Source organism: Ammospiza nelsoni, chromosome 7 (assembly GCF_027579445.1).
Source record: "Ammospiza nelsoni isolate bAmmNel1 chromosome 7, bAmmNel1.pri, whole genome shotgun sequence".
Taxonomy (NCBI): Eukaryota; Metazoa; Chordata; class Aves; order Passeriformes; family Passerellidae; genus Ammospiza; species Ammospiza nelsoni.
The window spans coordinates 21,861,207-21,883,523 of NC_080639.1; the positions used below are offsets into that span (position 1 = coordinate 21,861,207).

The following is a 22,317-nucleotide window of genomic DNA, read 5'->3' on the forward strand; positions in this document are numbered from 1 at the left end:
TACAGCCATTTATGTGCCAAGACCTAATGTTCACAATAAATATATTCAAAATCTGTAAGAATTTTGCTTCAATGTTTTCCTTTAAGGGTTATGATAACTCAGTTGATTTTCTTTTTATTTTTTTAAACAGAAGAGTTAATCTAAAGATTACCTTTGAAGCTACATGCCCATTTGACCTACTATTTTTTCTTTGAAAATTGGTGCAGTTTAAAAATCAAGAGAACAGAGCCAGGTATTTATCCGCTTCCCCAATATTGAGAATGTGAGTCATCCCATTGACATGTCTGTTTGTTGTTGAAGTGGGGCCTATAGACATATGAGAGCATAATTATTTAATGCATTTGTCACCAGAGGAAACAGCAGATCATTTGGACATGATCATTCATCATTTCTCCAGATCCATTCAATAATGAAGGAACCTTTACCATCTAGTGAAGAGACCTTCAGACATTGCAATGGCTCAGCCATAACCAGATAATGCATATTGAAAACATTGATCAGAAAAATGCAGCTAAGCAGGCAACCTGCAGAGATGGCGAGAATGTGTGTGAACCTTCTTAATGTTTCACTTGTATCTATGGAATCATCTAAAGCCAACACAGCATCGAACATTCAAATCCCAACAGGCAATTTTCTGTTGCTTCACTAATCACCACAAAAAGAAAAAACTTTGCCTTTTCACAGATGTGTGAAAATTTTGATGAAGTGCTACTTACCACCTTATAATAGAAAGCAACAGGGAAAAAACTGATTGCACAGTCTCTGTATTTTTCCCAGCCTGGTTATTGAGACCCTTCTCTGATCTATGACTTTGTAAGTCAATGAATTTCTGTGTTGTTTTTACCAACTAAAACCATTATTGGTGTAATGAAGAGAAGGTAGAAAAAAGACCAGAAGGTTTGAAAGAAGAGTCAGGGGGTGCTGCATGAGCTTCCCACCTCCTGAGTCATTCTGCTGTCTCTCCCAGTGGGTATCATGCTTCTAAAAAAATAATGGAAGGAATATTTTTTTCTCTCTCATGCAATATGGAATGAAGTTTCAAAATAAAAATTTCATTCTTATATATAAAAAACAAGTCATAAAACAGACGTGTTTCATATGGTATATGCAGCAGTGCAAAACCATGTTTAGTCACAGACAAGTCCTCCATTCTGTCTTCCATCAGGGAGAGGCTGTTTTGGGAGATGAGGGAGGGGAGAATCCTATAAATCTCCTATGCCTCACAGAAAAAAAATATATGAATCTATGAAGTAAAGACAGCCTCACACTGAAAATGCTATAAAGAAGCAACAGTACATCTCTGCATCAAAATTGTGCAATCCCAGAGATGCAGTTGTGTGCTTTAAAAGACATTCAAATTTGTATTCAGAATACAGCACCAATATAGCCTGCCACAGAAAAAGAAAACACTTGTGGATGACCACCTTAAAACAGCAGCAACAAATTACCACAATTAAGATGAAAACCACAAACTCAAAAATAATTCCTATTATGAACATGCACGCTTAAAAAACATAGGACCAGAAAGCTGCAAAGAGCAACATTATTTTTCATTATTGTGCTAAGACCTGATTGAATGCTATGAAAAATCCATGCAGTGGCAAAGATGGCTATTATTTCCTCTCCTCTTGCTCTATTAATATTAATTGAAAACTAGGTGTGGCTCCACAAGAGAAGAATCTTGGTAAAAACCAGCTAGAATTTGTTGGCTTTTAGCATTCTAATTAAATATAATGTTGTCTTACCTGATTAAAGGAGGATTAAAAATCATAGCATAAGAAATATCCATACACTTGTAGATAGATGATGAGAGGCTTCTTCTACTGCAGGTACAGGTTCCTGGGCAAAGAAGCTTGTAAACTCTTGATTTCACTGAAATGAAAAAGGAAAGAAATAAAGAACCTCCCCATAAAAGCAACAAAGGAGCCTCTGCAGTATTCTGTAGTCTCTTCGCCTGCTTCCTGTTCTGAGATTCACTCCTTGAATCCCAGCATCGATCAGAAAATTGGTCGTGGGGGAAAAAAAGGAGGGGGGAGAGCGGAGAGGGAGGAAACGAAGCGGCAGCGGATTCCGTGCTGGCTCCACCTCCTGGCAGGACCGAGCGCGCTGGAGCCCGCACACCCTGCCCGCGATACCCTCGAGTACACAGCTTTAACTACAGCAACGGCAACACTGAGCAGTGCTTACCAATTCCTGACAACTGCCTTGACATTTAAAGTACACAACACGATTTTTTCTTTTTTTTTTTTTTGTCTTTTTTTTTTCTTTTTTTTTTCTTTTTTTTTTCTTTTTTTTTTTTTTTACAATGAGATAAATATTTGAATACATCGGTATACACATAACTGCAGAAAACTCAAGGAACTGCCAGATACCTTTATTTTACTATGTACTAATGCATGTTCTGTTTAGAAATAAATCATTCTTTGTGCACTACTCCCCACTACAGATATAGTGGCAAGTAAGTGTGCAGGTTTTCTTCCTTTGATTATTGATCCTGCAAAACACAAATGACATTTATATATTTATTGAAAGCCAGAAGAAAACTAAAGTTGTTAAGTAAGACAGAAGGAATGAATCTTTGTATGTAGCAAGAACTATTACATTATTGCTCAATAAAGAGTGTTTAGCGTGAGCTGTTTTACTTACTTTAATCCAAGGTTCCATTGCATTTTATAGCATCTTAGAACTGATCTTTGGTATTCTGGATACTATTAGTTGTAAAAGACTAATGTACAAATTGACTGCCTCACCCCAGTTGTCTCTAGCCACAATTCCTATAATAGCAGTGTTGGATTTAGTGTTACTAAAGGATACCTTACACTGGAATGCTGTGTAGCTGACTGTTTCTACTTTTATCTTCTATTTCTATCACGTACACCTGCTCTGTCACATCACACAGCTAGCAGCCACCTGCATGTGGGGTTGGCTCAGCAATTCTCAGCTGTGGAGGAAAATTTAATCATACCAAAACATGGGGCCTGGGGGAGGAAAAAAGTGCAGAGTTAACTAGGAATGGATCTAGATGAAAACTGTGTACTTATAATTGGGAACCATGATCTAACTCACCACAAAAATCAGTGTCATCAACACAAGGGAGTAGCTGAAGAGACAGTCCATTTGAGTAAATACGGATATTTTTGTCAGCTTAAACCACTCATCACAGTTATCCCAAAGCCTTGGAGTGTCCCAGGAAAATGATCCATTTTCATGCTTGTTCAAGCTCTGCTTTGGGATCTCGGACCCTGAAAGGACTCCAAAATACTAAAATAGTGCAAGCAGTGATAATAATAGTTCAAAATACCTATTGTGCAAGCATGGACTGAAATCCCTTAGAAATCCCGCTGGCACCAAAAAAGGCGCTCTAGTTTGACTTTAAGGACCTTTTTCCTTAAAATACTCCTTTATACAGAGCTACTCACACTTGTGAGGGTTTCCCCGCGAAGTGCCGCCAGTGTTACCCTCAGCCGGCGCTGTCCGCGGTGCTGGAGCGCGGCCCGGCTCCACGGGCTCCGCTCCTCAGTGCCCGCATCTCCCAGCATCTTCCTTTGCAATATGCTTTGACAACCTTGTATAAATGTTGAAATACGTCATAAATGCATATAGGCCTGCTTGGGATCAAAAATGCTGAAGCTCATATTCAAAAGTCTAATTCTAAAGTCACTTTTTGAATGTATTTTTTGGAAAATTATCATTTCATTGGGGTATGTAATATTAAAGGTTTGGATATAAATTCAACTTCATAAACTAAACAGGAACTTCTATGCTATCTAAGAAAAAATATAATTTGAATTAATAACATCTGTACTATTAAAAGTGAGATAACACTTGTGCAAGAAATTTGAAAATTATATGAATCTTTATTACTTAGAATAGTAGTAATATGTAATTCTTTGCAGTAGAGGAGCAATTTAGTTAAAGGTGTACTGGTAATAAATATGAATTTCAGTTGCATTATAAAAAATATATACAAACTCAGAGAAGCTTTTATTATGTAATCTTAATCCTTCTACTCCTCACTTCTAAAATCTGTAGGTATATGGCAATTACATCTTAGTGCTAAAGCTCACTGGCAAAGTGAGATTTGATTTTCTGTATCTTCATGAGGAGTAAAATTAAAATAAGATATTATAAGATCTCTGATATACCACAATAAAGTGCCACAGTAATTAAATAGACTTAACTGCTGATTCTCTGGAGTGTTCTAAGGTTTTATTTTCCCATACAAACTGGATTTTTCACAAAGTGGCACAAACTTTCCAGCAGTTACAGTGAGAAAGTAAAGAGTTTCTCTATGAAAACTTCAGAAGAGATCCAAAGAGATCCTAGCAAATCTCTCATAGCTGAATCTAAATCTCCTAAAGCTATTCAACACCTACAAACATGATTTATTCCTGGTTTTATTAACCATTTTAATAGTAGTTATAGGAACTCCATAGGATTGAAAACAAATATGCATTGAATAAATCTCATTTTCTGATTTTTTTTCAAGTCTCCTAAAACTAGGATAGCTGGAAGAATCTCTCTGCTTATTCAGCCATGCTGATAGAGCTCATTTCTACCAGAAATCTCTCTTTGCCTCTTAGAGCATGGCTAACAGTCATCTGCATAAAAAATAACCATTCTACTAAATCATGCAAAAACATTTGCCCAGAAGAGATGGAGCAAAAGGTCAAACTCCAGTTTCCACAGCGCATGGCATGTTAAGCTTAAGGAGCAATGCTTGGAGCTGTTCTGGCCAACAGACACTTATCTACGCCTGTCGTTTACATGCCTCAAAGAAATAGCTGCTTCACATATGTAGAACCCTTCCTTTTTATTTTTTGTATTTTTTTTAATCCACAGATCTCTTAACTCTCAAACTGTAGACCTAAATCTGGAAATTGCTCAGGCAAAAGACAGGTCTGCAGATTGAACAGTGGTTTATTGATGTGTCATCTTTTAAAAAGATATAAATGAATCTCAATCAGAAGTTATTGGTCTTTGTTTAGTTCTTATGAAATCATAAAGCCTATTATTCTTGCCTTTAACATCTGAGAGTCACCTTTGCAAATTACTCATTGAAGTGAAACGGAAATTTAATGTTATTCTAAACATGAAGAATATTCTCTTCCCAGTTCCAGTTACTTTAAGAGAAACTGCTTTGGTGACTATTAATCATTAACAATTTTTGAAGTTTTTACATTTCTTTCAGATCTAAAATATTTGCATCTGAGGTGTATTAGTGCAGGCTACCACATTTTACCTCTGCCTGAAAAAAAAGCTTTGGAATTTAAAAGATTTCTGAAAATTTTTCTACATAAAAATTCTCTGATCTTGGTATCTACGTTTGAAGAAGGGACTATTTTATATCACATTTACAATATTTTCAAAATTTAAAGCCAGCAATTTCTTTGCTGCTTGAGGCTAACACTGAAGTCTCTTTTAATGACCAATGATGGATTTGAAAAGGAATAAGTACAATGTTTTTTGAAAGAACATCTCTCTTCCATCTTTTCTCTCTGTGACATTGTGTACCTGTACTTTACAACTCGGTGCAGCAGTTTACACGTTCTCTATCCTTATCATTCTTGGCCAAAAGCAGATCAAAGTACAATTATTTTTCTTTAACATGCTGGAGTAAATTTTTTGAAATGTTTTTCTCTCAGTGTAATATATTTTCATAGTTTAGTTATAAAGGTACTATTTTTAGTACACATAACTGCTACATATACTATGAGAGACAGAGAAACTTTCTAAAGCAAGATCAACTTGGCAAGCATATGTTATTAAACAGAGCAATTATTCTAGGCATTCCAGCTTTTAAAGACTAGCAAATAAATAAATCATAACTTGAGGTTTGCTTAACAAAACCTCCCCTCTCTCCAAGTGATGATTACCCTTCATCTGACCAATTAAACCACATGACTCAGTAGCAATAAATGGAATGAAAACATATGAATGCAATCTCTCTGTTTATAGGAGTCCTGGGAGAACATTATTAGATTTTGTTACTAGCTCTGAGAGCACACTAGTGCACTTGTTGCTGAGGTATCATTTAATTCATTTCTCCACCTCTTAAAATCTGCCTACCTTAAATTGTATTTGTTCACTCTGAAATCAATTGCTTTCATTCCATCTTTGTTTATTGGTGTTGTCATATATATGTTAGATCCTTTTGAACATTGTCCATGTCCTGTGAACATAAGGTGCTTGAAATAATAGCTTCCTAGGCCTGGTTGGCCTCTTTGGACTTTACAAGGAATAACAAAATATTTCTTCACTCTTGATCTCTAGAGCTTTGTTGTCTAACAAAATTAATTTATGCTATAGCCCCTTCTGACATCAGGAATTATCTCTATTTCATAGGAGAGGAACTAAGACACATACATACGTTAATTTCTGGAAGTTATACAAGAAGAGTGCAAGCCTTAGATATTGAACCCTTATTATCTGAGTCAGTGCCTGTCCCCTAACTTTTATTACTCACATAAATACCTAATATTTCTCAAAATTCTCCTAACCTGTTTGCCTGTATCCCTGTAAGTTCTCGAGGCATATGACATGCAAAAGACATATTTACTAATAAATAAGTTGCCTTCTGTGATTCTCCTGTTTTGTGATTAAATAGACATAAAATTAAAAAAAAAACTTATCAAGCGAGATTAGCAAGATTAGTATAAATATTGCTTCTACCACTTGGAAATTTGTAAACTACTTCTGCAGTGGCAGCAGATGCAGTGCCTACTACATACTAGAGGGTAGAAACATTTAGAACATATATGGTGGGAAAGCTACATCTTTCCAGTTAACCTATGGAACTTTTCACCAAATCTCCCACTGAGTAGTGAACAATGCCAGTGAGGTTGGCTGCAAAGCTCCTGAAGGTGCAGTTAGGCCCACCTCTACCTTGAGGATCACTGGCATAAGAAATTTTTTTTTATTGACCAGTTATTTTATTATTGTTTGCTGGTAATTATTGAACTTAGACATCAGTGTCATACAATGATTTTATTTTTTCAAAATGTAGATACACAAGAGTCCTACTCTTTCTAAATATATGAACATATTATGTGTATTTATAAGTGAACATTTTAAGATACCGCTAAGCGGTGATTGTTGTGTACATTTTGTTCCACTCATGATAACTTTATGATTGTGATTGTAGTTCATCTAAATGACAGGAAACTTATAAACTGAGATGAATATTTTGGAAGCACTTAGGCCCATATGAAAGGTGGTTGGGGTGTTTTATGCTTTGTGAATTATTTTTAGTTGATTTTTACTGAATGAATGGAATTATTGCAATGGAGTCCACTTGCATATGGCCTTCTTATTGGTTCTTCTACAAGATTTGGAGGGCTTTAACTATTATTTAATAACATAATGTTAAAACAATTTTGTTATTATTAAAATCTATAACCATTAAAGTACAGATTGCTGATCATATATCTTTATTATGATGTTAGGAATAATTAAAACAGCTAATTTTTCAGATAGTATGCTCTGTGGCCTGTTAAAATAGATTCTCAAGTAAAAATGCAGATTATTAGGTGAAAAGCTACTAAGCTACTGTATTAGGTTCATGGCTTGTAAATATGCATTAGTAGCTGGTACAGAATTTATTAAAAGCAGGATCTTTTTCATTTGGCACACTAGGGATAAAAGGAGAAAAAGAAAGAGAGAAATTGAAGAAATTTATGCACTTATATTAGCCAGCGTCGAACTTGAATTAAAGTCACGTTCATTACACTTAGCTAAATACTGCAATTTTGATTTCTTTCAACAGGTAACATTGATAAGTAGTTAAAGGAGTAGAGATAATATAATTTTATATTTTGGTGCCTTTAAGTACATTAGTTCACAACAGTGCCTGAGAATTACTAAGGAGAATTGTTGACAAAAAATAATTGTATGAATAAAATAAAATATCTGATGTTAAAACAAGTTGATAACTTAATTGCTGAAAGCTTACATGTGAGATATGTACAGGTATTGCCCTTATGAAACCCCATACAGGGGCTGTACTCATTCATATTTAACGCTTCAAAATTATTTTCCTCTTTGGAACTAAGATATTTCAACATTTGTATTTGAGATGTTTAGTTAAAAGTGACTGGATAGCTTTGCATGTATTCAGTCTTTACTGGGAGCAAAAATGCACCTGGGGCAGGATTCCCAGAAAGATTATTTAGAAATTAAGTTACATTTTTAAATGTAATTTCTGAGTTGAACTTTCAACTCAGTGATGATTCATTAAAAGTTGTAATCATAATTTAAATTGAAGCAAGTGTCACGCTGGAATTGTTATAAATTACTTTTCCCAAGGCAGCCTATTTGTTGTTGTCCTTTGAATGGTCACTTCTGATTTTCAGATCTGGCAGTGGTATCTAGTGAGGCAGAAGAAAGGGGGGAGGGAGATTTTGTATATATACTATTGATCACATATAAACATTTAATATAGAGTGTTTTAAAAATGAAATTTTCATATTTAAAAATTCAGGGGTTTGGGAGGACCATATAGATGGTTTGATGCATTTATATTATAAATGTATATAGCTATTTGTTTGTGCCACTGATAGATTTCAAAGTTCTTAAGAACATTATTCAAAGTCTGTACATGAATAAAGAAGAATATAGGCTGTACATGAGCTGTGTATGACCTGGGCCTGGTTAGCCTGGAGAGGAGATGGCCAAGAGGAGATCTTATCAACGCATACATTATCTTAAGGACAAATGTCAAGAAGATGAGACCAGATGGTGCCCAGATGATGCCCAGTGACAGAACAAGAGACAGTGGAATAAACTGAAACCCAGGAAGTTCCATCTGAACATGAGAAGAAACTTCTTCAGTTTGAGTGTGACAGAGCACTGGAGCAGACTGCCTGGAGAGGCTGTGGAGTCTCCTTGCATGGAGATACTCAAAGCCCAGCTGTATGGGATCCTGCAACTTGCTCGAGGTGAGCCTGCTTTAGCAGAGAGGTTGGGTTACATAATTTCCAGAGGTTCCTTCCAACACAACCATTCTGTGATTCTGTAAATGAACATTTGCCATGACTTTGTGTGGCATGAGAATTTCTACAAACAAAACTTAGATTTTCTGGACTCTTCTTTTAGTGTGAAGATTGATAATTGAAGTGTTTATATTAGTGACATAACATTTCTCTAATAGCGCACCTACACCTATGAGAAGGCTGTCTTAGTACAGACAAATACATTAGGTATAGTCATTGTGCCAACTGGCATATCACAGAGGATTGCAATAAATATAGGACAGTATCACAAAAAAGCAGAACTGGGGGTTCTCTAGTAATTTGACATTAATCTAACCATCTTGTGGAACAGTAGTTCACAAAAATTAGCTATTCTAAGACTAAACTCTTATACAACTTAAGAAAGAATCAAACCTCTGAACCAACTCAGGTTAAAAACTGTCTTTCAGAGACCTGTTTCTGTTGGAATTACACAGCTAGTATTAAGGAGTATGCTTTTTAATTTTTAACAAAATTGAAATTGTTTGTTATTTAGATTCACATTTCTTAATTTTTGCAGATTCAACATGTATTACTCCCCTTTAACTCTCTGATGTTACTAGATGATGATTACCTTTGGACAATGACATAAAGACTTTCTAAAGAAAACTTCCAATGACCCTCAAGAACTTTTTTTTTATATTAAAAATTAAAAATTCCAGACATCTCTTTGAAGCAAACAGGGGGACTTGTGTGAGCAGTATGATGAGGAGTGTCTCTGTATGCCCCAAGTTTACAATACCCAAACATTTTGAATGTACATATACATATGTACTGATACATCTCTTTTGCTTAGTACACAGAGATTATTCTGTACATAGAGAATACATACATCCCCTGAAAATGTATTCCTGTTTCCTGCTGCCAGATTCAGGAATTTGGTGTTTATATCTGTCAAGCACACAGCAAGTGTAACCAAAACCAAAAGGACTTCTCGCAAAGTGACACAAAATGGTTTAGGATAAATGCTAAGTGCAAAGGGGATATCTGTTGATATGAGGGATATGGGACATGAGTTGTAGGCAGTTATCACTACTCCTGCTGCTTTGTGCAGTTGTGACTTGGTAGGGGCCATCAGGGTGGATACCTGCTGGCTGCCCTGGGGTCTCTGCTTCCAAAACAAACTGTGTGACCAGGGAACAGAGAACAGGGCTGTTTCTAAGCTCTGCAGAAGAGGCATTTAAAGGAACTACAGGAGCTGCAAGAAAGCAAGATATTAATTGCTTGTTATACTCATTTATTCTTGTTTTGTGGAATCGTGTTTGTTTATTAAATCCCACATGACTGAACATGAAAGCTCGTAGCTTGATTTTCAATTAGGTGGGATCTGTAGCAGTCTCTACCCCAAGGCTTTGAGTCATTATATTGCACACACTTGCTGACACTGCTCAGCATTTCTACACTTCACTTTCCACAGACACAACGCTCCTCAAGCTGCCAGGCAGGACACAACAATATGCTGCCCGAAGCGTATTATTCACTCAATACTGCTGCTCGTGGAGGAGGTGGTGCTGGAGCCAGTGCTCTAATAATTCTTCCCAGGATGGCCAGAGGAATTCTAGGTAAGCAGATGTCAATCTGCACATGCCCAGGAAGCCTGTCTAAGGGAAAGACTTTGAGCTTTGATTTTACATAAGCATAGTACATTTTACACATGTGAAAGACATGAACATGGTGCCAAAAATACATGGTAGTTTATAATGAATAAGAAAGTATCAAGATAATTAGCAAGTTCTGCATACACCAGTTAGGGAGGCAGTTAGGGAGTCTGTTATTTACACATTCCTCTGTTCCCATGCATTTTAAAGGAAACAGCACATTTAAAACCGAATGCTCTGTTCAATGTATACGGCCAACGGCTTCAAAATTTAATTATTTCATGCAAAAGGCATTTGGAGGGGTTGTTCAATAACCAGCGCGGCCCCGCGGGTGTGTTCTGCTCCTTGGCTGCCGGCAGCGCGGGTGCGAGCCGAGGAGGCGGCGGGCTGCAAGGCGGCACAGCGGAGGCTCCAGGCCGGGCGGCCGCGCTCGCCGGCTCGGGCTCGCCACCAGTAGGTGGAGCTGCCACGTCAGGTGCTGCGGGCTGGGCTCGTCACTGCGCCCCTGCCTCCCCTCCCGGCCCCCCTGCGCAGAATAAGCTGTTTTCTCGTATATGTTGGGTACCATAGAGTGACTGAGAACAGGAAGCGGAGGCAGAAGCAGAGAGCATTCTGGAAAGGTCTCTGTGTTTTCCACCGAGAATACAGAAATTGTGATCAATTAGTAAGGCTTTGTGGATGGAAATCTGGACTGTTTCAAGAGGAGACATGTATCACATTATTTTTGGATGCTGGGCTTTGCAGTGATTTTTCATTCTCTTTCAATCAGGTAAGCTGGCAAAACGTTTCATTTTACCCATAATCAATCATGGCAACATGGTCTTTTCCACATTTTGGAATTGGATTTTTCCCTCTGGTTTTCTGTTAAGGTAGAGTCAAAGATGGAACGGGGAATTCAAAGCCATTTTGTACTGACTGATTGTGATGATGGTGTGATTTTTTTTCTTTTTAACCCTGTTAAGTCTGATATCTGGTCTCTTAATGTGATGTTGTAATGCAGTAGTCTTCCTCACAAAATCAGATCATTTTGTTATCAAGGTATACAGCATTAATTCCAAGCATTTTATAGAAGTGACCTTGTTTCCTAGGAAGAAAAATCTGGTGACATTCAGACTCAGGATTCTGATGATTCAGGGATAAAATCTACATTGTTTTATATATATATGGTATATATTTGGTGGTATTTGAATAAATTCCCTTATTAGCTAAATTTTGTAAAAAAATACAGGGAAATATTTTCTTTCTGTGCCATTTTTTTTCATGGTTGTGTGTAGGAGAGAATGGACTCCCTGACTGTTTATTAAGCAGAGGTCCACACCAAATGTGTAGTTCACATTTTGTCTGTATTATTACTGTCAAGCTTAATATATACTCCTTAATAGGGCTGTTTGAAGATATCAACCCAAGAATTATTATATTTCTTCATTTCATTGTCCATTCATCTATTCTCTCATTCAATTGTTAACATAATAATTAAAGTTGTCAGTTATTAAAGGTAAAAGGAAAATATCTCCTGAAGATCACTTTGATACGTGAATTCTTTTTTTCAATAGTGGTTCTACAGACACATATAGACATTAGAGATACATATGTTATATTAGTATTGATTTGGAAAATATTCCAAGAAAAAACAGTAGGAAAAAATTGCCTTAAAAAAAAGCCCAAACAGCAGAATAAGGAGCCCACAATTTATAAATCACCTCCTCAATGCATATATATAAAAAAAGCAGGATTGGCTCTCAGGTGATATTCAGAGTAGCAAGCAAGGCCTGTACCTGAAGAAATGATGTCAAAGAAAGAAGTTTTTAATTTGTATTCTTTATGGTGCTTGGGGCATCCTTGTTTAACTCCAAGATAAATAATCAGTAATAATGATGCTTGTTTTAGAAACACATCACGTTTGTGCTTTCATAATCGACTTGTCAAGAAAACAGTTTCAGAAGGGACTTTTTAACTCTAACAGTTTAATATTTAATATTTGCTCTCTTGCACATCTCCATTTTGGAATGGAAGGTTGTTAAAGACAAGAATGTGAGTTCCTGCAGTAATTTGAAGCTTCATAGCACCTGTTAAACAGATATGCTGTTTATTAGGCTGTGATATTTACAGAAATGATGCTTGTGTTGTCAGTTTACAATAATGAGCAGACATTAGGTCTGATTTTATGAGCTCTGTCAATAAAGGTCAGTATTGCAAAATTCTGCATAGGTAATACTAGATGTTAGCAAAGAAAGCCAATTTCACATTTTCAGTGAAGAACATGAAACAATTCCCCTGTCCTCTCTAAGGCTGTCAGAGTGGTAGTTTGGTCATTTCTGTATATTATCAGGTAACCTGGAGTGGGAAGTATCAAGGGAAAGAAAAAATCATAAAAAGTAGGGTGTGTTTAATCAATATACTTGTGACACCTTTCATGCTTTCACCTCTTTTTCTTCACAGATGGCATTAGATGAGTTAGCTTTTACCTTATAAAGATTAGGCATGGAGAGAAATTTCTTTGCCCTCCAAAGAGCAAGGATTTTTGAAGAAAAAAAATAATAGTGGGATGTAAGATGGAACTTTCTGATTGATTATATCCATTTCCTTCTGCTGCTCCCATCTCAGCCCGATATAATTTGTTGTGTGCATGCCATGTACTAATGACATTACTGGAATACCACAACTTTTGATGAATCAGTGAAGAGCAGATACTAAAAGAGTGCTATGTACAAGGCAAGCAAGTTGTGACCTTGTTCTAGAAAGTACAAATCTTGGCCCTTTTATCTATATGCTCTTCTTGCCATAAGGTGACAAAGGGAAATAATTGCTTGAACTCTGCTTCAGTTAAACCTAAGGAGAATAAATGCAAGTTTCTGATATTTGGTACTTTATTTTTATATTTTCTGAATTCTGACAGTGATAATTGAAAGTAAGTTTCAGAAAGTTGCATTTACTCTGTTCTTTATCACAAAATTACATTTAGAAGTTAGAAATTTAATTTACAAAATTCTAGTTAGCTTATTTTCCACTCAGCATAACTCTTCTGTTTTGTTTTTTTACCTTACAGCTGTTAATCAGTAATATATACTGCTGCAATTTGCAAGATATATTGGTTTTTTCATCCTCACTTGAATAAATAAATGCTTTAAAGCATCATAGTAAAATTGATGCCCTGCTTACACAACACGTGTACATGGTCTGAGCTGTGGTTTCAATCAGTCCATCAAATCAACTGCCAACCACCCTAAAAACCACCTGTAGGAAAAAGGCATCCTCTTAACTGGAAACCCGATATTATGCATTACATCTACTCCTGATTAAAATCTGTGAAACCCCTTGCAATGGCATGTCTAAGTTTGATATTGACCAACAGGACTCCCATAGGACCTTGACACTGGAGCTGGCATCATACAACCTGTTCATCTGCTTTCATCAAAATTGTCTTTATGAACAGCTGGAATCTCCAGTACATTACTGTGACAGTGTTATTGCCTGACTTTCCCTGCCTTATGATGAGGTAAAGCAGGGAATAGGGATACGAGCAGCTCAGGCAGGGACTGTGATACTTGAAAATATAAATATAGAGTAGGTACAGCATATGCTCTTGAGTAACCATGTACTACTAATGTACTACCACTGTAATCCTAAATTAACTTGCTTACAGGAGTAAGCAAGTTAAATTCTAGGTCACAGAAGTATCCAGTTTCTCTTTTTTTCATTATGCAGCCCCAAATTATTTCTTCACATTACAATCAAACAAACACAACAAACCAACTAACAACAGCAAAAAGCCCCGAAGATCCACATCTCAAACAAAAAGGATCAGATAATCCACTCCAAACCAGTGATTTCAAACTGTTGCTAACAGTCCCCATCTTGGTAACATCTTCTTACAAAAAATTGCTGCTGACTTACTCTATCAATTAAGACAGATCACAGAATATGGTTTACAGTAAAAAATGGAACTAAAAAAGTTAATCTTTAATTAAAGAGCTTATGAGGCTTTTTCCCATGTAAAAGCTTAAGGAAAAGGTTATTTATGATGAGATTAATTATTTGTATAGTTAATAATTCTTTATTGCTATTGCTCTTTTTTTGACTGAGTAGTTTTACTTAGATAAGTGCAATCATGGAGCTACCCATGTGCACAGGTCCCTTTTTCAAGTTGGAATTGTTTTTCCTGCTACTTCCTTGGGCCAATGTTGTGGATGTCATATACCCTTATCAAATGGTCCCATTTTGAATATGCATATATTGACTGTATAGTCCATATGCATGGGTCTGGCACATGCCAGATGTATCAGTTGCACAGATGATGTACCTGCTCGGCAAGGCTGCAGTTTCACAGGTGCTGAAGTTACTGTGTGTGTGTATAGATCAGCTGAGGAGCACAGACAGCTGACTCCCTGTCTGTGAGGTGCATCAGGCACATCCTCACATTTCTCTACAAGATTTCCTCAATGAACGCAGTGAGGCACACTGGTTAATCTGAGAGGATATCACAGATTCCAGTAAGGAAAATGGCTGGGATGAGCATCAGGACTACTGGTTCTGTGATCCTCTTTACCATACATACCCATTGTAACCACACAACAGGAGGATCTTGGGATAAGTATACATTGCAGGAAATTTCCATTTATAGATTATTTATACCTAAATTAGATGTTGCTTATTTAATTTTAAGGCCCTCCTTTTCAGTGTGGAGAGGATCAATGTTCATGATCTTTTAGCATAATTTATTTTAAGAACAATGTGAAGCAAGAAACTTCCTTTATCTGCTTAACCATAAAATATTATGTATGATTATATAGGATTCTAGGAAGTTGCAAGTTTGTGTTCAAATCACTACAGAAATGCAGATGAAAAAGTAAACGAGGAAATGAAATGTTCACAGGAAAAAGAGATCCTTTTATGTAGGACAACATAGCACTGTGTGGCCTGGCTACTGTATTAATTAAGGGAAAGTCTGTCACCATTTCTCATAAATTATGTCCTTTCACTGCCTGGTAGTCCGGGAATAGAAGCAGAAATTTTTTTAGTCCATGTAGCCTGAATTTGGGGCCACATGTCCCCATTTCTTGCCTGCCTAGATTTGCATATCCTGAAAACTCTGTCCTTTCTTAGGCATTATTGTACTATCTTTTAATGTTTGGACACACTAAGGAATTCCAAATTTGTGTTGGTTAAAAATATACTCAAAGGAATCTAAATTTCTTGGTCCAGTTTTAAATATGTCCAAACACAAACTTTTCAGATGTTAAATGAATGTGCTTTCTTGACAAACAACTCTTATTGCCTTCTCAAAAGCCAGTCACAGAGGACAACTGTGTAACTGTATCAAGACTCTGATACAAGAATATTTTTATCCCTTTTTACAAATATTTCAGATATATGTGTGACAGTCTTTGAAACCTGAATGTGTATTCGTCTGTGTCCCACCTAAAAATGCTGGGGTTTTTTCTCAGATGCAATTAACATGTTACCAACTTGATTTCCTTGATGACAGGAATTTCTCCACAGTTATCACTATCAAAAACATTTACTTTTGAATGCATGTGTTCTTGCGCAGTGGCTAAACAGCAAGGATAAAACTGCTAGACTACAAACTTATGATATTAAGTCAAAGGAATGAAGGCTCTCTATACATTTTAGAAAAGTTGACCTAACTCCACAGTGAAACTCAGGGATAGACAGATAGAAAATTATTCTTATTTTCAGTAGATAATTCAATTCCATTGAAAAGCACACTTTAAAGAAAAATAATGCTCTGCATCTAAGATGTGTGATAGCTTTTACATTACATAGAGGGCACTTTTAAATGATGAGTGAAGGTATACACCTAACTTACACTCTTGCACCTTATCAAGGAGCAAAATAAATTTCCCTCATCCCAAACAGCTTTGGATATTTAAAAAAAATTTCTTTAAGTTTATTCTTACCTAATAGCTCAATAATCTTCAAAACTTGTTTGTGACAGAAGAAGGCAAAAGTACTAGGCTTACAGTTAGAAAGGCAATCAGTAATGATATTTTAGTGTCTGAGTGGTGTAAACTTGCTGACAGAATAAGTAGGCAATTTCAAAAGGTCCCAAGAGTCCAAGGTCAGATTGAACTGAAGGAGGGCAATCCTAATGTTTACTGTCATTTAAATGAAATGTCTAAAGAAAAGCCTGTCACTGATATTTAAAGCCAAAATGCTCGCATGAAGGCACTTTAGTCTCTGACCTGAGACAAAAGTTCTGACCAAAATCAATATAAATAAAATTCAACCAGTATTATGAAGGAATGTCTTACCTACTGAGTGAAGGTGTAACTGGGCATTAAAGGAGTCTTCCTGAAAGGATTTTGCTAACACCATTTTAAGTTACTTGACATGTATTTCCTACAAATCAATTTTTTTAGTTAGTATTATAATAGGTAGAATACTAGGATTCTAGTAGCTGCTACAGCACTAGCTATCATTCCATAGCACATATCACTTAAAACTAAAGGCCTCTAATTAGTACAATATTTTGTTAATATACTGAAATTTCAACATTATAAGAGATAACTTTTAGAGAGATGGTAGAACTTGTAACTTATAGGCTTTGCTCCTTTAGATTTATTACATGCAGGTAGAGACTAGATGTAAGTCATGCTTCCATACTCTATTTGGAAAACATTCCAGAATTAAGGCTTGATTATATTTTATTAGACAGTTCCATGACATCTGAATAAATGCCTTGGAGAAATCCATGCACATCTTTCATATACTGTATTAAACCTTGGGTATAAAGCACTCTATTTTCATGTTGACTTTATGTGAGTTTTCTTCCTGGTATAGTAATGGTATAGTATAGTATAGTATATCACATTCAACCAAGGACTCTGTATGAGCCTCTCAAACAGAAGTTCCAATTTTTCCCCTTTGGTTTCCTAGACAACTGTCAAATTCCAAATACAGTTCATTAATCTTGTGTTATACAAAGTTTATTCTTTCATATTTTGTATTGACTTGTTTCTGCAGCATAGTAAGACTAGGAAAGCATTTCAGCTGCATGGTTCTTACTGATTCAATTAATTTTCCTAATTTAGTTTTTTTCTTTTTTTCTGAAATTCATAAACAATGTGTTTTGTTCCAAGCGCATTTTTGTAAGATTCCCTAGAAAAATTTAGAAAAGAATACTACTTTACAAACAGAGCCTTCTATTTCTTTAATACAGCAAAATCAATACTGTGATGTATTTAGATATTGCTCACTGAAGTTTTATTGGGGCGACATCACTGGCATATTGTCCTATAATGGTCTTTATAGCAAAATCTCGTTTTGAATAACCCATTTCTTTCTTTTCCAGTTTATTGTTACATTGGGAGCTAAAGAGCATGAGGATGTACTTTGAAACATTCTTTGAAGCAATGTTGTCTCAGAATTTGAAACATATTCTAACCAGTTTTAGATGAAATGTTTGTGCTATATATGCAGAAGACTTCAGGAAAGAGCCCTACATGAAAGAATCTATGTAATTTGTCAATCAGGAATCACTTCTGACTAGGCCTGAGATTTTACCCATGATTCTTCTTGGAAGTTTTGCTGTAACTACCACTTATTAGTACAGCATAACCATGATGCATAGAGGTAGAGACAAGGTTGGGATCACATGTGAAAAAGGGTTCACTGTGCTTTAATTCAAAATACAGATTTGTTGAAAATACCTGCTCTTCTAGTGTTATTAATAATTCTCACATTAAAAATGAATTCCTCAGTATTTTGCAAACTGGCAGATATTTTACAACTGGAGAGAAGTTACACTTCCTTTTTTGAAAATAAATGTCATATGAATGTTTAGTATTAGTGATTGTTCTTTTATTAGGAACCTCTAGAATCTCTTACATTTATTTTGAAACTTGCGAGCAGAAGCACTTAAACATTTTGTTGTATCTGACCATGAGATCAAATTTCAGCCACAGTGCTGCTTGAGAGGCAGAATCCAGATGCACCCAATAGTCAAAGGGATTGGGAAGTCCTGTCTGTACCCCCAGGGAAAGCTGCATTCAGTGTAAAATATGCGTTGGTGGATAAGTATCAATGGTGGCAGAGTCATGATTCCCTGAGGTCAGTTCTGGAGACACAGTTTTCAGATGTCTTCAGTGGAGCCTCTCCAGCAGTGACTCACCACAGCAAAATGTGCTGAATCAGTGCTTCACTCAAAATGACCAAGGCATTGAGAGAATTTGCTCTTAGCCATCATTGGAATGAGTTTATGTTACATTATTAAACAATGGAAGCTCTAATTATGTTAACACTTATTGTATATTTGGGAAAATGCAAGTCTAGATTGATAGGAAATAGTACCAGACAAATTCTAGGTTAGGTTTTGAAATATATTCTCTGTACTTGAAGTACTTGGAGATCCTCTGTCTTTAAGAGTAAGAGAAGCAGTGATCTAAAAGAAAGCTTTCACTTTTTGTTTTTCCACTTTTTGTGTTCTCTCTGACCTGATCTGTGTCTACTCAGATTTTCTTTATTTTATCTACAGAGCTTCTACTGTGGCTGTTCATGCTCACTGTATTTGGAGAAAAGTATTATTAAGAGCTACTTTCACAAGAGCAGAGACCTAAAAGAGAGGGATGTGTTCTTCTCTTCTATAGGAGTAAAAGCAAAATAACAACATAAAACAGTAAAAAAAAAAAGCCAGAAGTATATCTAGATGAGATATCTAAATGACAATAAATGTCTTAAAGACAGCTCATCTGAATCTCAGTGGCTGAAGATGAATATGTGTAAGATGTAAGTAGACACTTTAATGAACTGGATACCCAGATTATTAAAGACTGAAGAACACATGGCCAACCTTTGGCCAGCTCTTGTAATGATGCAAGTAATTTATACTGAAGAACCTGAAGATACTGCGTGTTTCTGGTATTATATTACTTGGCAGGGAAGAAAAATTTTGCTGCACAAAGAAAAGCATTCGTACCAACAATCTCTATAATAGATAACTTGAAGAAGTACCCATATGTTCCTGTAAATATAGAGTTAATTAACTTCCATGCTTGCTTAAAGACAGTAAATCCATTGGGAGAAATGATACAGTGTTCAGTTCCCAAAATGACAGGTGAGAACACTCCTGTTGGTCCAGGAGCTCCCATCTACCATGTCTTACCCCATGTCTACCAAAAACTGTTCTAGTGATGCAGTAATTCCAACAAGGCCCATTTTTCCCTTTTAGTGAAAGCATGCAGGTAAATGATGACGTGGAGTCTTTGAAATGCACACTTAAAGAATATTCTTAATGTACTTTTGTTCTGTATTAGGTTTTGTGACATTACTAATTTTCAATCCTGTTTTTCTTACTTCTCAGTGCTCTTAGGCTGGAAAAATATGTCTATGTGAATATGTAGACTTAACCTTGTCTACTGTAATTAATTTTTGAGAAGCTTTGGACACAGGAACAAAGAATGAGAAAGTTTTGAAGGAACTGCAGTCTTGAAGACACTTCAGGTCCCAAGGAGAAGCCTTCCTTGCCAATTCATTTTCTGCCAGAAATGAAGCCTTTTTCTTTTCACATTAGCAAAACATGCAGAGGTTAAATTCTGAGATTTGGCATTTCTTAGAAGAATAAAGGTAAGATTGTCTTTTCTTCTCTGCCAGAAATAATGTTACACTGCCAAAAATGGCTAGTTGATATTCTGCTACATATCTTCACTAAAATACCAGTGGGAAAATGAAATTAACCCCTTTATGAGGTTCAGCTATAGAAATTTGTGTTACGTATATTGTATCTATTTTTCTTTAGAATTTAAGGATCTCTGATGCTGGAAGGTATTTGCAAAATGTTGTTTAGAGTGCAGGATTCCAATTAGGCTGATGGACTAAGAAAAAGACCCTTTCTCTTCCTCTTTAATTGCATATGGTTTTCATTTGTCCTTCTTCAGGTTTCTCCAATACTTAAAGTATTGACACTTGATCTCTTTTCACACATTCTCAGAGGAAACTCATGGTGTTAAAGAAAATACAAGGCAGGCTTACATTTATAAAATTCCTAGAGGTTTCGGTCAACTTTATCTAAAGATAAACGGGTCAGATAATTTATTTTGGGAATTCTACAACTTGCAGGTAGGTATCTAAAGGAATTCAGGTTTATTCCTTTACATAACCTATCATTTTTTGATTAAGAACTAAGATAAGAAATAAGAACTTTTTAATTCAAAAGCAAATATTGGAGAGAGGTCACAGGAAAGAAAGTGTTTTCTTCTGCTGAGGGTGGGGTTCTTAAGGTTTAGTTAATGTACTTTCACACCTAATTTCAAGTCATAACTGGGAACATGAAATAAGATTGCATGTAGTACCCCTGAGGCAACTGAAGCTTTTACTACATATACTATTATTTGGAAAGGTTTCCACCTATTTTAAATCACCCCATTCTAAATTATTTTAAAGCAAGTTTTTATGAAGGAATATTATTTCTGTGACATAGTCTTATTAATTGATTTCATAGTCTCATAACAAGTTTTTTTGTCTTCTGGTATTTATTAATCTTATTAATAAACACCTGGTGTAGATGTCATTATTATTTTTTATTTTGAATAGTTATGTAACACTAATGCCTATAGGCTACTGAGGCTGACTGCAAAATTACAGACAAAAATACAAAATACAAATACAGTCATTGCTACAGATAAATTATAATCTAAAAATTTACACAATGGATCAATAATAAATGTTGAACATAATGGAAAAAAGGAAAACAAATCCTATGTATTTGTCAGGGAGGACCTATTAAAAAATTGTCAAAGTTTAAATTACTAGATTAGAGTTTAAAGAGGCAGGCTCTGACCAGGTGCTAAGTTCTGAAGGCTGTTTTCACCTTTGAGGAAATCACTCCTTTCCTTGAAATACCTATTTTTATGACGCCAACTTCCATGTATTCCTTGCCTTAGGAACCACGGCTAATTTTAACTGAATGTCTCTTCAGATATCTCAAAGAAATCTGCATTGCATTGCATTTACCACTGTGAACTACAGCAGTGACATTTTGAGTCTCTTTTGATCTTTTTGTAATTCCATTTTTTACTAGAATATTTTAAAGCAGTAAAAAATAGCGTAAATACGCCAAGATAAATGGCAAACAATGGTAAATGTCAATTATGAAAAGATAATGATCTGTAAATTTAAAAAGTATTTCAGACCACATTTTTCCTCATGAAATTATTCTCTGTATAAAAAAGCCATGAAAACATTCAATAAAAATATTTAATTTTAGTTCTTCTCACAAGAAACTAATATTTACCTATCCTTTTCTTTCTTGAACAAACTGAAGGCAGCATTTCCTGATTTGGAATTTGATCAGAGAACAGTAATTTTACTGTCATTTACCTTCACTTCCAGAAAAATCAATACCTGAATTTTGTAAAGCAACATCCCAAACACTATGAAAGGGAGCTGAGATGACTCATTTTTTCAGACTGTCCCAGCATACGCTGTCTTGAATCTCTTTCCTCCTGGGGACAGTAGGAGCTTGAGGTGAGGTATTTTTCTGGTATCAGCACACAAGAGCTACACGTTTAATTTCTAAACAGCAGGAAGCAATCTCTAGCTGATGCTGAGGGGGTGCCACTAGCCCTGCTGTTTCTGTCTGTCCCACTGTGGGAGACTCACCCTTCGATTTGGACTAACAGCTCTACTTCTGTTGAGACAGCTGGCCTTATTAACACCAGTGGTTTAGAGAAAAGTTTTTAATCCAGGCTTTAGCA

At 35.8% G+C, this 22,317-nt stretch overlaps 2 protein-coding genes across 9 annotated transcripts in view; one reads left to right on the forward strand and one right to left on the reverse strand.

Annotated features, from left to right (window-relative positions):
* SCN2A (sodium voltage-gated channel alpha subunit 2) overlaps nt 1-2,788 on the reverse strand; it is a 74,157-nt gene extending 71,369 nt beyond the window's left edge. For 4 of the 5 annotated variants that reach the window (XM_059475661.1, XM_059475657.1, XM_059475662.1 and 1 more), the window contains exon 1: nt 1,746-2,000. The gene's annotated coding sequence lies outside the window, so the exon portion shown is untranslated. Of the gene's footprint in view, nt 1-1,745; nt 2,001-2,646 lie in introns of those variants that run through there. The other variant, XM_059475659.1, reaches the window with a different exon arrangement.
* An 8,395-nt stretch (nt 2,789-11,183) lies between these two features.
* The window catches only part of LOC132075781 (sodium channel protein type 2 subunit alpha-like), a 67,413-nt gene continuing 56,279 nt past the window's right edge, over nt 11,184-22,317 (forward strand). For all 4 annotated transcript variants that reach the window (XM_059476475.1, XM_059476477.1, XM_059476474.1 and 1 more), the window contains exons 1-2: nt 11,184-11,375; nt 19,926-20,188. The gene's annotated coding sequence lies outside the window, so the exon portion shown is untranslated. The remainder of the gene's footprint in view (nt 11,376-19,925; nt 20,189-22,317) is intronic.